The following is a 15,590-nucleotide window of genomic DNA, read 5'->3' on the forward strand; positions in this document are numbered from 1 at the left end:
TTCTTTTTCTTTCTCGTAAGCCCCTGGTCAACATAAACTTACATCTCACTGGCCAAAGTGAAGTTGCACTTCTATTCTCAAATCAACCACCAGAAAGAGACTGAGACTGCCATAATTTGTTTTGACCACTCAGGATTTATTTCTTGGGACTGGATGTAATGCCTCTCTCTCTCTCTCTCTCTCCCTCTCTCTCTCTCTCTCTCTCACACACACACACACACACACAAAATATCCAGGTTTCGTTAGCAGAATTTTAAAAGAACAGATTTTGTCAAGTCAGTCAACATTGTCTGCTATATTGAGGTTCTTGAGATACTGCTCACAGAGGATATTTTGCGAAATGCATAGTCTCTATTCATGACCATTTTCTGCCCAGAAGCCATTTATAAATTTTCCCTACCTGGTGATTTCTCATGAACCTTTCCATGTGGAAGTCTAGAACAGAGGTAGGCAGGCTGTTTCTATCCCTCCTCCTGTATCACTCTGTCCCACCAAACACTCTGTAATTTAATGCCTTCCAGGTAGTCCAGGACTCTACTTACTTTGACACAGTTGATAAAAATGTTCTTGTGTCCTAATATATATATTTTTTATCCTCACCCGAGGACATTTTTGGATATTTTGTTAAGATAGAGTGGGAGGGAGAGAGAGAAACATCGATGTGAAAGGGACACATCGAGTAGTTGCCACCCGCACTACCAACCAGGGCCGGGGACAAACCGCAACTAAGGTACATGCCCTTAGCGGGAACCAAACCCGGGTCTCTCGGGACCGCAGGCTGACGCTCTAACCGCTGAGCCAAACCGGCCAGGGCCTAATATTTTTAACCACTTATTTTCTCACTGAAAACGACTCCCCCTCAATCTGGGAAAGAAGGTATACTATAATTTGTGTGAGCATCCAATTCTTAAAACTTGTATGAGAAACTTTGTGCTTTATCCAATATCTGAATTCCCCATAATATCCTTTTCTAGCGTCTATACTCCTATTGGGTTGCTGACAGCTCAAAGGTACCTTGCCTGAGATAGTGCACAGGTTTCTTTTAGGTTGCCTTAGTTTAAACTGTTTGGATATAAAATAGGATGTTTTTGGAAGGATACAATTTATCTCGGTGCACCGAACGAAGATCAGGGCACAGAGCTGAGTCTCATGAAGGACTAGGGAATGGAAGAACAAAGTCAGAAAGTGAGATTATTCTCTCCTTCCTTTTCTCTATGTCCCTGGGTTTGGTTCATACTCTTTCAACTAATCTGTTTCCTTGCCTTTGGGGTACAGGCAGAGAAATCAAACATGGCTAACTCATTAGAGTTCTACCAAACTTTTTACTCCATGGACTCAAAAGATTATATTCTCAATGGACAAATTCATTTTCAGGAAAATATTTGATTATTCTAGCTACGACTGAGTATTCACCCAGTTCAATCAGCTGGGGTAAGGACTAGAGTCACATAGTATTATTATGGGGGCTATACTAACCTCTTAAGTAGGACCTGTGGATGAGACCCAATTCTTAGAGAAGGGGGGCAGGAAGGCACCCTAAGAGAATTTTGCAGCAGTGAACAAGATTTAACTGTCACCTTCTGACCTTGGCTTGTTTTCTGGACTTTCCCTTTTCTTTCCCTTCCCTGATTACTGACATGTTGCTCTAGGTACCATATATGCTCCTGCCTTTGCAGTGTTCTCCAGACTTCCAGGAGTTGTCCAGCCGGCTCTTGTGCTCACTACTCTCATTGTGTCTATGTAATCTCCATCTGTTCTGAAACTATGTGTTTCACCCGATGTTATTCTGCCAGTCACTGTGAGCCAATGCACTGGACAAAACCTTTTCTGGAGTTGGATCAGCACATCTCCACAGGCTTCTGGGTCTCTGGTGATGCCTCTGTCAGGGACTCTCCCTCTAGATTCGGGGAGACAACCATTTGATAGCAATAGTAGGTGCAAACATCACCTGGATGAGAGGTGAACTGAGGGACCCTATTTCTTAATATCTCTGACTGTAACTTGGCGATTCCCCCCTTTTAGCTCTAACAGAGTTCTCCTCTCTCCACCTCCAAACTTCCCACCACAGAACCAGATTTGTCCGTTCTTCCTACAGTTTTCAAAGTGCACCTCGGGGAGGTCGTTGCACACCAACTGCACATAGCTCTGCTGCAACTTACATTTGGCACTTGGATTTATTTATGGATTTCTTCCTCAGTTTAAAGCAGAATTACCCCAAATCGTATTCCTTGGAATACTCATTTCATGAGCTACTCATAGACTGTGGGCTTCCATCACTTATATATACTTTGGGGATACTCATTCAATGGTTACATTAAGAAAACACTATGGTATGTAAACTTAAGCAGGTTTTCTTACTGCAGGGAGTTTCAAAGTCTTTGTAAGCAAATGTATAAAAATAAAAGAAAGGAATAGGATGAGCATCTTATCGGGCATTTGGTTATAGGTTTTTCTGCGCGTGTTTGTGTATCTCTGTTTGGAAGAAATAGTAACAGACTGCGAGGTAAATTCAGTTTTAATAATAGTCTAAAGCATTATTTATATATTTCTTTAAATATGGGTGGCAAATTACTGATGTTTGAAATCATTAAATTTACTTAGTGGGAAAACTTACATATTTTTTTTCTAAATGAAAGGAGACTGGAATAGAAAAGTCCACAGAATATTGTACAAAGAAGATAAATACTGTTTTTTGAAACTTTTATTTTAGTTATATATGTATATATGAACAGAGTTAAGATTTAAAATACATTTTATATGGTAAATAGCAGTCCAAATTTTGAATGCCACTAGTCTAAAGCAGTGATTTTCAACTGGTGTGCCACAAGAATTTTTAAAACATGCAATACCTGATTACTTTCCTCTTAGATTGTCAAATAAAAAAAAAGACAACAGCCAACACAACAATAGATGTCTGGTGTGAATGAATCAAAATTATACCCGTTTTTTGTAAGATCAAATATATATATAGTTTTGATGTGCCGCAGAATTTTAGTGATTAGTTGATGTGGGCCACGAGATGAGCAAGTTTGAAAATCACGGGTCATAAGTTTTTAGATAACTGAGATTAAACAAATGACCACTAGAGGGAGTGTTGCCCCAGCCCATGGTACCATACGAGAAAAAATGGGAAGCAGGAGCTGGTCGCTTCTAAAAACAGAAACGATTAGAAAAAAAAATAGGAAAAAAAGTTTAATCTGTTCCTACATCTTCTAAGATTAAATATCTGCTGCAGTACCACATACCACAAAACAGAGAAGCGAATCTTGCAAATGAAAATGCACAGTATGTAAAGAACAGAGAGGTCACAATTAGGTTGTTCAATGTCCTTAACTAACCCGAGAGCCAGGCGTGTGTGATGCAGAGGCTATGCACAGGGACGCGTCTGAGAGAGACCTAGGACCCGGGGGCTCCATGCCTTCAGAAACAATGTCATGTGACTGCCTACAGAGTCACTTGTCTTTTTTCCCTCTTGACTCAGAATGTTGCCGCTTCCTGTGTGCTCGGGAATACCCTCTTGGTGCTGTTCCTGGTAAGAGGCAGGGCCACAGCTCCCACTGCAGAAGCACAGGTGTCAGATATTCCTCCACTTCCCTATTTGCTGTAGACTAGGGCCCTGGGATGTGGTCCAGGCAGTAAGCAGATCCACAGCCAAGTGATGGTGGAGAGAAAGAAACAGAGATCCTTTGCAGTGGCTGTGGAGCTGGAGGTCCTGGAGTGGGGGCAGTGAGGGGTCACAGTTGTGGCTCACACGGAGTTTCATCAAATTGCTCTGACTACGTGATCTCGCCGGAACTTTTAGCTGCCAGACTTTCCTGGTTCCTTCTTGCCCACAGCTGGTGCTCCAGCCCCACCAATGAATCTTTAACTTAATGAAAAGCCTTTATGTTTGTTTTGATTCTACAGCTTTATCAAGGCATCCCTGAGGTGTAATAAATTGTACCTATTTAAAGCACAGAAATCTTAATTTACATATATACCCATGACGCCATCAAAATAACCGACACAGTAAACATATCCATCACCACTAAGATTTTCCTCCCCTATCCCCACCTCTCAGCCTCAACTTCTCCAATCCCCCCTAGACAGGCCAAGGACTGATCTGTTTTCTGACATTATAAATAAGTTTAATTTGTGTTTCTAGAAGTTTATATAGATGGAACAATACATTTTATACTTGATTTTTTTTTCTCTCTGGTTTCTTATACTCGGCAAAATTATTTTTGCATGTGATTCATTTATATTATTGCATGTATCAGTATTTCACTTATTTTCATTGTTGAATAATACTATTGTGTCAATATAACACAATGTGTCTGGTTTTCCCGTTGATGGACATTTGAATGGTTTTCCATTTTCATCTATTATAAATAAATTGCTATGAACATGAGTGTAAAAGTTTATATAGAGACAAATGCTTTAATTTATCTTGAGTAAATACCTAGAAGGAGAATAGCTGTGTTGCATCCTAGGTAATACTGAGCATTTTTAAAATTGTCACAACTTTTCTAAAGTGATTATATTATTTACTTTAACACCAGCAGGGTATGAGTTCCTGTTGTTTTGCATTCTCAGTACGGTTCATCTTTCTACTTTAGCCATTCTAATAGGTGTGTGGTGACATCTCATTGTGATTTTAATCTGCCTCCCTCCAGTAATGAATGATGTTGGGAAAGTTTTCATGTGCTAATTTGCCATCTGTGTATCTTTTTCAGTGAAATATCTGCTTAAATCTTTTGCGTATTTTGTAGTAAATTGCATTGTTATCAAGTTGTAAGAGTTCTTTATATAGTTTAGATAAAAAAATTTTTTAAATATTTGGAAATGGTTTGGAAGTATTTTCTTATGAAAAGGCAGTATCTCATGAAGAGCAAAACTTTTCATTCGGATCATGTCCAACTTTATCCATTTCTTTTCTTGTATAGTTTATAAAATTTAAAAAAAAATCTTTGCTTAACTCAAGGTTACAAGGTTATTTCCTATATTTGCTTTTTCAAGTATTATAAATTTACATTTTATATTTAGCTCTGCAATCCATTTTTTATTTAATTTTAGTAAGATATAAGTATAGGTCAAGATTAATTTATTTTGCATGTGGATATCTGAAATGGTTAGTAATGTTTTATAGGGTAAAGGTAAAAGCTTGCAAAAGGTAGAAACTGTGAAAAATGTGTTGCTTGCATGACCTTTGCTCAGCCTTATGCTGAGTGAGGATTATCTGGATTATCTGCAAGACAATGAGTCACCCAGCAGATGCAGGACTAGATACCAGACCAGTATAACTGCAAAGTAGACAATGGGCCAGGCGGAGTAGGTCAGCAGAAGATAGAAGCAGAGTATATAACCTACAACCCAACTGTTATTCAAGGCTGACTCCTCTTTTTTTGAGCTCAGCCCGCATGCACCCAGGCACATGTAATAGCGCTGTTTTGCTCTACCTTGGGTTGTGGATGGGATATCCTTCCGGCTCAGACCTTGCAGTGAGGCACTGACAATCTATGAAGCACAGACCAGGAGCATCTGCCTCAGGAACTTTTAAGTTGAGCACCAGGTTGTCTTCTTGCTGATGGCACACTTGGACTGTTCTCTGTGTCTGTCTGGATGTGGCACCCAGGTTCCTCTTTGCTGCCCACTCCATTGTGAGCCTCTAGTCTCCACGGCCTTCCTTTCTGACCAGAGTTTAACAGGGCACGTCCCTGATTCTAAATGTGTGTTATACTCTTTTGGTCCAAGAGTTTTCTCTGGCCCGTTTTCCGACTCCATTCCCATAACAAAGTTCACAGCAGAATCTGCATCTACCTTTTCACGAGGCCCACTTGCAGGACAGCAAGAGGCAAGGTGGTAAAGGGAGAGATGATGGGACATGTGCGGGAAACTCGGGCCATGCCATGTGCTGCTGATTAGAAGCAAAACTGACTCAGAGAAGACAAGATTTCATAATAGACATAAAGAACATAAGAGCTTACTATTAAAACAAGAAGTAACAAAGCATATGCTTGTGACTTCCAAACACTGCTAGTTAAACAAAATATGGACATACTGGCAGCTTACTAAATGTGGTGTATCACCACTTAGATTTCTGGCACCCCCAAACCCCCTGCGCCCCTGTCTGCCAACATAATCTGAGCTCTGCAGACCATATATTCCATCTGTTGGTTCGTCCTGGCTTTGCCAGTTCTTCCTCGGAAAAACTCAAGAACGCTCACCAAGAAAGAGAAGTGGGAGATCTTTTCAGGACATGCTTGTGGCTGGATCTCAGTACGAAGTGAGAACAGCTGGTAGATGACTCCTGCCAGCTTCAAGCTGACAGCTCTCGACACCATCAGGCTCCAAGCAAGCTGTGCTCAGGGAGGGAAAGAGCAATAATCAAAATGTTGCAAATTCGACATTGGCTGTTTATTCGCTCCCGGATCTAAATGCATCCACATCCAGCTGCCAAGTTTCTGAGATGTATGGGAACCTACAGATTCTCTCAGGTAGCAGATGGCTTCTTCTGCTGAACAAAAGCCACCAGGTGCTTTGCTCCTTCATGTTCCTGTAAAGTTTCTGGTGCTTTCATAACATTTGTCTCTTTTCCTTACTCTGCTCCCCACACTATCAAAACCTTCCTCTCTCGGAATAAGAATAAAAAATTATCTGGCAAAAAGAGTCCAGGCATGAGGGTATAGGTCTGGAGGGAATCGGGGAGTGAAGTTTCCTAAAGAAAATTTTAGTAATAAACCCAGAGGATTCAAGGCACTGAGACCCAAAGGTAGTACTGTAACCTACCTTTTAGGAAAATAGCAGCTCCCGCCCAGTCGATGTGGCTCAGTGGTTGAGCGTCGACCCATGCACCAAGAGGTTACCAGTTTGATTCCCGGTCAGGGCACATGCCCAGGTTGTGGGTCAAATCCCCAGTGGGAGGCATGCAGGAGGTCGCCAATCCATGTTCTCCCTCATCAATGTTTCTACCTCTCTCTCCCTCTCCCTTCTTCTCTCTCTAATATCAATAAAGAAAAAAAATTAAAAAGAAAATAGCAGCTCTCAAAGGTAAACTTTTAGTCTGGTCACTAAGTGATCTCCAGTAGATCCTTCCCTTCAGATGTTCTTTCAGAAACCATTTCAATTCACTCTCAGGGGAGAAGAATCCAAGATCTTGAAACTCTGTCTTCCAGAAGGTCTCATAACCTTAGATACACGTTAGCCCAGCTCCTCCCCTAAATCATAGGGGGAAAAAAGCCTTGTCACACTGTATTCTTGATTTGTCTCCTCCCTCTTCCAGTATCATCCCTCCCCTCAATGTGTGACTACATTTCTTAAATTCCCATTACTAAGGAAGGCATTCAAGTAATTATTTACAAAAAAAAAAAAAAAAAGTATCCTGAAACCTTCTTCTATAGACCAAGAAGGACAGGCACAGTTTCAAGATCCGCCTCAGTAGTAATTCTATCAGAGTTGCCTGCTTATCCGTGGACAGATTGTCTCACGGGTCACTTTAGGCTTTGCATGCACAGGATCCATGATTTATAAAAAATAATTTATTTGGATATTACTTCATAATGGACACTATTCTTATTCAAATATAAGGACAATAATTTATTAAATTTGCCCAGGTGTGAGATATTTTATGTAGCTTCTATGTGCACTAATTTAACTTCAAACCAACCCTGTGAAGGGAGTGCTGTTACCAACCCGATATTACATGTAATGGGCAGGGAAGGGCTCTCCTAAATCATTGGGGACGCATGCAGCTCTGCTCGCACCTTGATTTTGTCCCAGTGATACTATCAGATCTCTGGCCTCTGGAAAGGTAAGAGAATACATTGCTGTCGTTTTAAGCCAGCGAGTTTGTGAAAATGTGTGACGGCTGTCATAGGACACTAACACAACCTATGTTAGCTGAATAGAATCATAGAAGACTCTCACTGTGTGTCAGCCCTTGGCAGGGTGTTGGACAGGCTGTAGGAGATTCAGAAAACCAAAGACTCCACATAGGAAATTCACCATCTGCCTAGTTCACCACTACAGGGGTCTCTCCCCGGAATTGCAGATATATGTTATCCGAAATGCTTGAGACAGGGACACACGTTTCTGCACTAAAGAACTTACCCATTCCTCTACATTGTGGATCTACAAAGACTGTTTCACAGATGGAAAGGAGCTGCTATGGGGGGATCCCAGGTGGCATTATGAAAGATAGCAACACATCTCTGGAAAGCGTGTCAGAACAGGGCTCTCAAGCTGGTGGCTGAATTTGCAGGGGGGTCTGTGGAAAGCCTTTACCACCAACAGCATTCCCAGTACAAACCACACCAGCTGCTTGAGCAAAAAGGCAGTGGCTGCTTCTTGGTGAAGGGAGCTCACTGGGGAATCGTTGCTAATGATTCAGTACATTGATGGAAACATTTCATTCAAAGGTGTCTTTACCTGTAATCTCTCCCCTCTTCTTTCAATAGTAAATTGGTAGAGTTCCTTCTCCTCCCTGTAAATATAGAGTTCTTTCTTTGGTGGGAGGCATAGGGAGGGGTGGCGAGGAATTTGGCTGAATCCAAATAACTGAGCACTGTTTCCTGAGGCTTGAAGTGGGTCCTCCAATCCCTCTAGGCTCAGTAACCTCTCAAGCCCCACATCAGGAGACAAGCGTTAGTAGTTCCATACATTTAAACATGCCCGCTAAGTTTGAGCCTAAGTGGCCAACATGATACACATGTCCTCAAGTGTCCCACCAGGTGGGAGCTGGAGGGAGGTGATGCCTGAGGAAGGTCCGAGTAGCTGAATGTTAGGCTGAGTTTCTGGAGTCACTGAAGTTTTTAGGATCAAGTCAACTACCTGTGAGATGGTTTGGTTGCAGCGGTTCTCAACCTGTGGGTCACGACCCCTTTGGGGGTTGAACGCACTTTCACAAGGGCCTAAGACATAACAGTAGCAAAATTACAGTTATAAAGTAGCAACAAAAATAATTTTATGGTTGGGGGTCACCACAACATGAGCAACTGTATTAAAGAGGTATGGCATTAGGAAGGTTGAGAACCACTGAAAAAGGATCATGGAGGAATATCCATTTGAAACCTAGGAAACTCAAACCAATATAGAATTAAAATTTAGGATGAAAAACCTAAACTAAATTCCCATAGGGAGAGGTATGGGTACATCAAGATAAATGGATAATCAAAATAAAGTGGAATACTAAAGTTCAATCAAATAAGCTAAATCTTAGAATAAATAACTTTGAATAAAAAAAAAAAGTTGCAGAAAGTTACAAAAAACTTGAGAAAATGTATAGGTGTTTTTAAAGGACATAGATTAAGACTATATATTATTTATTGATTAATTAATTGACATGTAGCTTAAAAAATGAAAACTCAAAATGGAAGATATACAGAAAAATGCATTGTAGTATTCTCCTGGAGAATTTGCAATAGCTTTATTCTTTTATTTATTTATTTTTTTCTTTATTGATTTCAGAGAGAGAGGAAGTGAGAAGGAGAGAGAGATAGAAACATTGATGAGAGAGAACATCAATTAGCCGTCTCCTGCATGCCCCTCATTGGGGATTTGGCCCACAACTTGGGCATGTGCCCTGACTGGAAATTGAACCAGAGACCTCTTGCTGCTTGGGTCGATGCTTAAACACTGAGCCACACCAGCCAGACACTTTTTTTCTTTTTTTTAAAGACTAAACTATTTAAACAGAGATAAACGTGTTAACATTTTCGTTCTGAATAGTAGATTCATATATGTTTGTTTCACTGGCCCAATTTATTTCTGCATTTACTGAAAATAGTTATACTTTCATAAGAGATTATAACTGGGGAAAGGGGTCTTTAAAACACAAATAAATGATTCAGTCATGTTCTCTTGAGTTATTGAAGGACACAGATTGGAGGAGTCCAGTATATTTGGTACCGTGATAGATTTATCTTGCCACAAATAAACAAGCAGTTACATTTTTTTAAATTAAAACAAAAAGCATTTTGTAATATTTTTTTTTAATATGAGAGTTTTATTACCTCAAGGAGATGTCAAAGGAGCAATGACTTTCCAGGTAAAAGATCTAAAACTTTAAAATGCATGGTGGAATACAATGGGACTTCCATGATATTAAAGAGTTAACAGCTGGAAGATAAAAGAGAAAGAGTTAAAACAATAACAATTGGCACAGTTTCTCATCAAAATCTTTATTTCTTCCCAGCTGGTGTGGCTCAGTGGTTGAACATTGACCCATGCACCAAGAGGTCACTGGTTCGATTCCTGGTCAGGGCACATGCCCAGGTTATGGACCCAATCCCCAGTGGGGGCATGCAGGAGGCAGCCAATTGATATTCTCTCTCATCAGTGTTTCCATCTCTCTCTCCCTCTCCCTTCTTTTCTCTAAACAAAAAACAATGAAGGGTAAAAAAGGCTTGACTGCCCCAGAGAGCAGCATACTTACAGTCATTCTTGTTGCTTACATGTAGGGCTAGCCAAATTCCACATGCAAGCTAATAAAACCAAGGACCTTTACTGTGTCCAGAGTGAGGCCTTTTTCAGGGACGTCTTAGACCCCAACCCTGAAATATTTCTCTTCTTGTGCTCAGGAGCCTCAGCCTTCTGTCCTCTGTCCTTGCTTCACAAGGTTCACAGAAGCTCATTTTAGTCCTTTCCATCATATGTCTCTGGGAGGCTCGTGACAGATAGAAACCAGCAGTGTCCTAGGCACCTGTGTCAAGGTATCCCCAGGTCAAGCAATTCCTTAATAGACCTCCAGTAAGACTTGGGAAGTTTTTTTTTTTTTTTTTTTTTTTTTTTTTATCCTCACCTGAGAATATTTTTCCATTTGTTGTACAGATAGAGTGGGAGGGAGAGAGAGGAAGGGAGAGAGAGAGAAACATCGACGTGAAGGGACACATCGAGTGGCTGCCACCCACACGACCAACCAGGGCCGGGGACAAACTGCAACCGAGGTACACGCCCTTAGTGGGAACCGAACCCGGGTCTCTCCAGACCGCAGGCTGACGCTCTAACCGCTGAGCCAAACTGGCCAGGGCAAGACTTGGGAAGTTTTAACGCCATGACAAACATTGTGCTATTGACCGTCTTCCTGTAACAATTCACTACTTGCTTCTACCCCTGTGCTAGATATTTTAGATTTTTTTATAGAGAGATGATCTTGATTTAATCCTCGGCAGTGATGTGAATAAGAGCCTGGATGGAAAAATTAGACTGGGGAGAATGGGAGCTGAGGAAGCCTGAGATGGACGGAGGCCTCTCCACGGTCTGCCTGTGCTCTGCAGGTGTGAAGAAACCTATAACAGTCTTTTATGCTTCAAAGGAAAACTCTATTTAACACAATTTTATCATGTTCTGTGTGTGAAGTGCTGCCCTAGATGCTTTGCAAATAGTAACTTGGTTAATCCTCATAGCATAGTAGTCTGATAACGTAGGTGCTATTACTGAGCGTGTTTAACAGATGGACTGAAGAGCAGAGAATGTAGGAAATTTAAGATTAAATGGCTCCCAAGTATCAGAGTTGAGTTTGTTTTAACCTGAGCAGTTTTGCTTCAGGATCTTTTTTTCTTCTTCTTTTTATATTAATAAAACTTGAAGATTTCCCTCTCTTTAGTATCTTTTTTTTTTTATCCTCACCCAAGGACATGTTTGCATTTCTCTTCAGAAAGAGCGGGAGGGAGAGAGGGGGAAAGAGAGAGAGAGAAACATCAATGTGAGAGATACCCCACACAACCCCAACTGGGGTGGGGACAAGCTGCAACCGAGGTACATGCCCTTAGTGGGAACCTAACCTGGGTCTCTTTGGTCTGCAGGCTGATGCTCTAACTGCTGAGCCAAATGGGCTAGGGCTTTAGTATCTTTTTTTTAAAAATCATTCTTTATTGATTTTAGAAAGAGAGAAAAGGAGAGGGAGAGAGATAGAAACATTGATGGGCGAGAACATTGACTGGCTGCTTCCTGCGTGCCCCCCACTGGGGATAGGGCCCACAACCTGAGCAGGTGCCCTGACCAGGAACCAAACCTGCGACCTCTTGGTGCATGGATCGATGCTCAACCACTGAGCCACCAGCTGGGCTCTCTTTAGTATCTTGACATTTAACATATCTGGATCTCTGAGGCCTGAGTGATTCCACTAAGTGTCCACCCGTCATTACTCATTTTTGCCATGGCAGAAGAGCTTGAAAAGTGAGTAAATGTAAGATGTCAAGCACCCAATCCTTTGACCCCCAATTTGTCGTTTACATACACCAACATCACAAGTGTGTGTATGCGTGTGTTTGGGAGGGTGGTGTTCTTTTCCTCATCTCAACCTGGGTACAAGCCTCACCCGTGGGAACAAGCATGGGGCCAGGTGAACTGAAACCTGGATGGGGACCTGGAAGGACAGAGAGTCCGTCGGTGTCTCGACCTCTCCCTTCCTCAGGTCTCCGCCTGTGCCCCGAGAAATAACAGACACAAAAGCATCAGGAAAAGAGCCAGTTATCACAGCAGAACATCCATGATCTCTCCCGCCTCCACCAAGCCACCGGATGTTTAATTCATTTCTTTTGAGTAGGAAGTCTTCAGAGAAGTTGAAAACTCCTCAAATCCAGAAACAGATCTTTCCCTCTAGACTTCTCCTCTGTAAAGGCTTGAGCTTGAGTTACAAGTGGAGGGCAAGGGCAGAGGCTCGGAGGCCCCGCAGAGGACACTGACACGAGGATATTGTGACTCAGGAGTGACCTTCTCCTGTTACACACACCCTGGGAATTGTGTGCCTCACAGATGAATAGTGTGGCAAACTGCCCAAGTCAAAGACAGGTAGTCCTTGCCCACGAGCAGCCAGAAGCCTCGTTCCTATGGCCTTGAGCAGCTCAGGAAGGACGAGGTGGTGGGGTGAGGGGAGGGCAGCAGGAGGTGGCAGTGAGTGTGTGAGCCTGTAATAGGACAAACTGTGGGACACAGGAACAAGGAACAGACACAGATATGGAGCAGCCCTGCTGGGACAGCAGGAAAAGCAGTTTGAAATTCACCTAACTAGCTGACTGCCCCACGGCATGCTGTGGAAGAAAAGGGAGCTACAACTCAATGCTTTTCTCTTCTAGTCTTTTTTCTTTTTGTCTCCCTTCATGATCAAGCTGTCCTTTCTTTTGTCTCTGAATACCCCCTCAGTGCGGACTTCTGATGTTGGCCCTCCTCTACGATCAGTTCCCTGGCCTGACCTCCTCCTGCATCACCTTGTATAATGTCACCGTCTTTACCAAAGCGGTCTTTTATTTGAACCTTGACCATGGCTCAAGTAGCCTGAGAGCCCATGCTGTTCTTCCTCTGTTGAGCACAAATTAAGATCAATCAAGGTGGGGGCAGGCGCGGGGTGGAGGGGCTCATTGGGAGAAAAAACGGGGGGACATCTTTAATGCTTTCAACAATAAAGATTTAAAAAACAGTAAAAAGATCATGCTATGTCTTGTGTAAAAACACCTCTGAGTATCTTCTAAGCATCTCCCTGATAGGACCCTGTTGCCCCGCCCTCAGACCCTGAAACCTGGTGGAATTTTCTCTTGGTTCTTGTCCACATTGGTTAGCATTTTCCTTATTTTTCTAATTAGAGAATACAGCGGGGTCAGACCTGAGAATTCTCTCTCACAGTATTTCCCTTAAGCGTGGACTGGTAGAGGCTCAGGAGATACCAGCAATAGGTTAGTATCTGCTCATTACAACCCAAGAGGCACAGGCTCCTTGATTCTCAGAGAAGGTCATTATGAGTGAAGAGGAATTCCAACCCATGGAGACGCACTCTATTCATTTTTGGCAAAATTCAGTTTCTTGCCGCTGTAGCACTGAGGTCCCCTTTCTGGGCTGGCTGTCAGCTCAGGTATCACTCCTAGGTGCCTGCTTGGCATGAGGTTCTTTTCTCTTCTGAGCCAGCAATAGCACAATGGATCTGTTTGGTGATGTGAATTTCTTGACTTCTTGTGTTGCCAGTCAGAGGAAACTGTCTTTAAATGGCTAAGGTGACTAGATGGGGCCACTTCAGTAATCTCCCAGAAATCGCCCTTGTTATTGACCCTCAGTCAACTGATCAGTGAACTTCAAGAATCCCTTTTGCCATATAACATCACATAACCTAGGGGTTGATAGCTCATCATGTGTACAGGCTTTATTCACACACCTGGGGCAGGGGGTGATATTATATGAAATCAAGGGTCACTGGGGGTCATTAGGATTCCACACACCCTGAATTTTTCTGCCACTCATGCTTGCTTGAGATGGACCGCACTCAACCTTGTATGATGGACATGATGTTTCTATTGTTATAGGAAAGCACCTGAAGGACTTGAAACCTGAGAAATGTCCTCTGTCACTTGTCATGTACCTGGTCCTGTCTCCTCCACTCTCCCAACCAGGGCCAAATTGTATAGGACATCAGCCCCTGTTTCTCTTCTCCTGTGTCCCATGGAGGTACATAGATGCGCCCACATAGTTGACTTCACATGCCACGGGTTATGGTACAGAAAAGATATATGCCCTATAATTATGCTACAGGGACTCAGGAAACCTGAATCTCTATAATGGGCAGGAGGCAAATCTACCCTATACTTCAGAGGGAGATGCCTTTATTGTATTAGAGAATAAGCATGCCTGTCTTCCTTCACTCTGAAGGGAAACACTATCCGTATTTCCAGCACTGTCAGTAAGCCTGCCCTTTGCCTTGGAGGGAGATGTCATTTCCATCTTTAAAAGCTCAGTGGCGCCCTGGCCGGTTTGGCTCAGCGGTTAGAGCGTCCGCCTGCGGTCCGGAGAGACCCGGGTTCGGTTCCCGCTAAGGGCATGTACCTCGGTTGCAGTTTGTCCCCGGCCCTGGTTGGTCGTGTGGGTGGCAGCCACTCGATGTGTCCCTTTCACATCGATGTTTCCCTCTCTCTCTCTTCCTCTCTCTCCCTCCCACTCTGTACAAAAAACGGAAAAATGTCCTCGGATGAGGATTAACAAAAAAAAAAAAAAAAAAAGCTCAGTGGCTCTACTTGCCAGAAGTGCCCAAATGTCAGGAACAAGTACAGAATTTTTCTTAAATTTTCTCTGAACATTCTTTTCTTCCTCAATAGAACAAAAGGGTTCATTTTTCTTGTGAAAGTAAATTATTTTTAGAGAAAGATTATTTGCATGGGCTTAAGAGTCTGGGTCAGGGTCTGCGGGAAGTTAGCAGCAGAAAGATGCTGAACATTGAACAACCTTTGAAAGGATAAAATTGAAGCCCGGCCAGTGTGGCTCAGTGGTTGAGCATCGACCCGTGAACCAAGAGGTTGCTGGTTCAATTCACCATCAGGGCTCATGCCCAGGTTGTGGGCTCAATCCCCAGTGGGGGGCATGCAGGAGGCGGCCAATCGATGTTCTCTCCCATCAATATTTCTATCTCTTTTTTTTCCTTCCTTCCTCTCTCTCTAAAAATCAACAACAACAATAAAAAAGGATGGAATTGAAGAATAAATGTGCTCAAAGTGTTATACAACTAGAAATCTTTCATTATCCTCATGATAAATTCTGAGGACATCTAAGATATTCCAGTCCTATTCTGCAGATAGGATCTCTGGTTAAAAACTTCTTGGTTTTGATTAACCAAACTCCATAGTATGTGTATAGCC

Source organism: Molossus molossus, unplaced genomic scaffold (assembly GCF_014108415.1).
Source record: "Molossus molossus isolate mMolMol1 unplaced genomic scaffold, mMolMol1.p scaffold_m16_p_15, whole genome shotgun sequence".
NCBI classification, from domain to species: domain Eukaryota; kingdom Metazoa; phylum Chordata; class Mammalia; order Chiroptera; family Molossidae; genus Molossus; species Molossus molossus.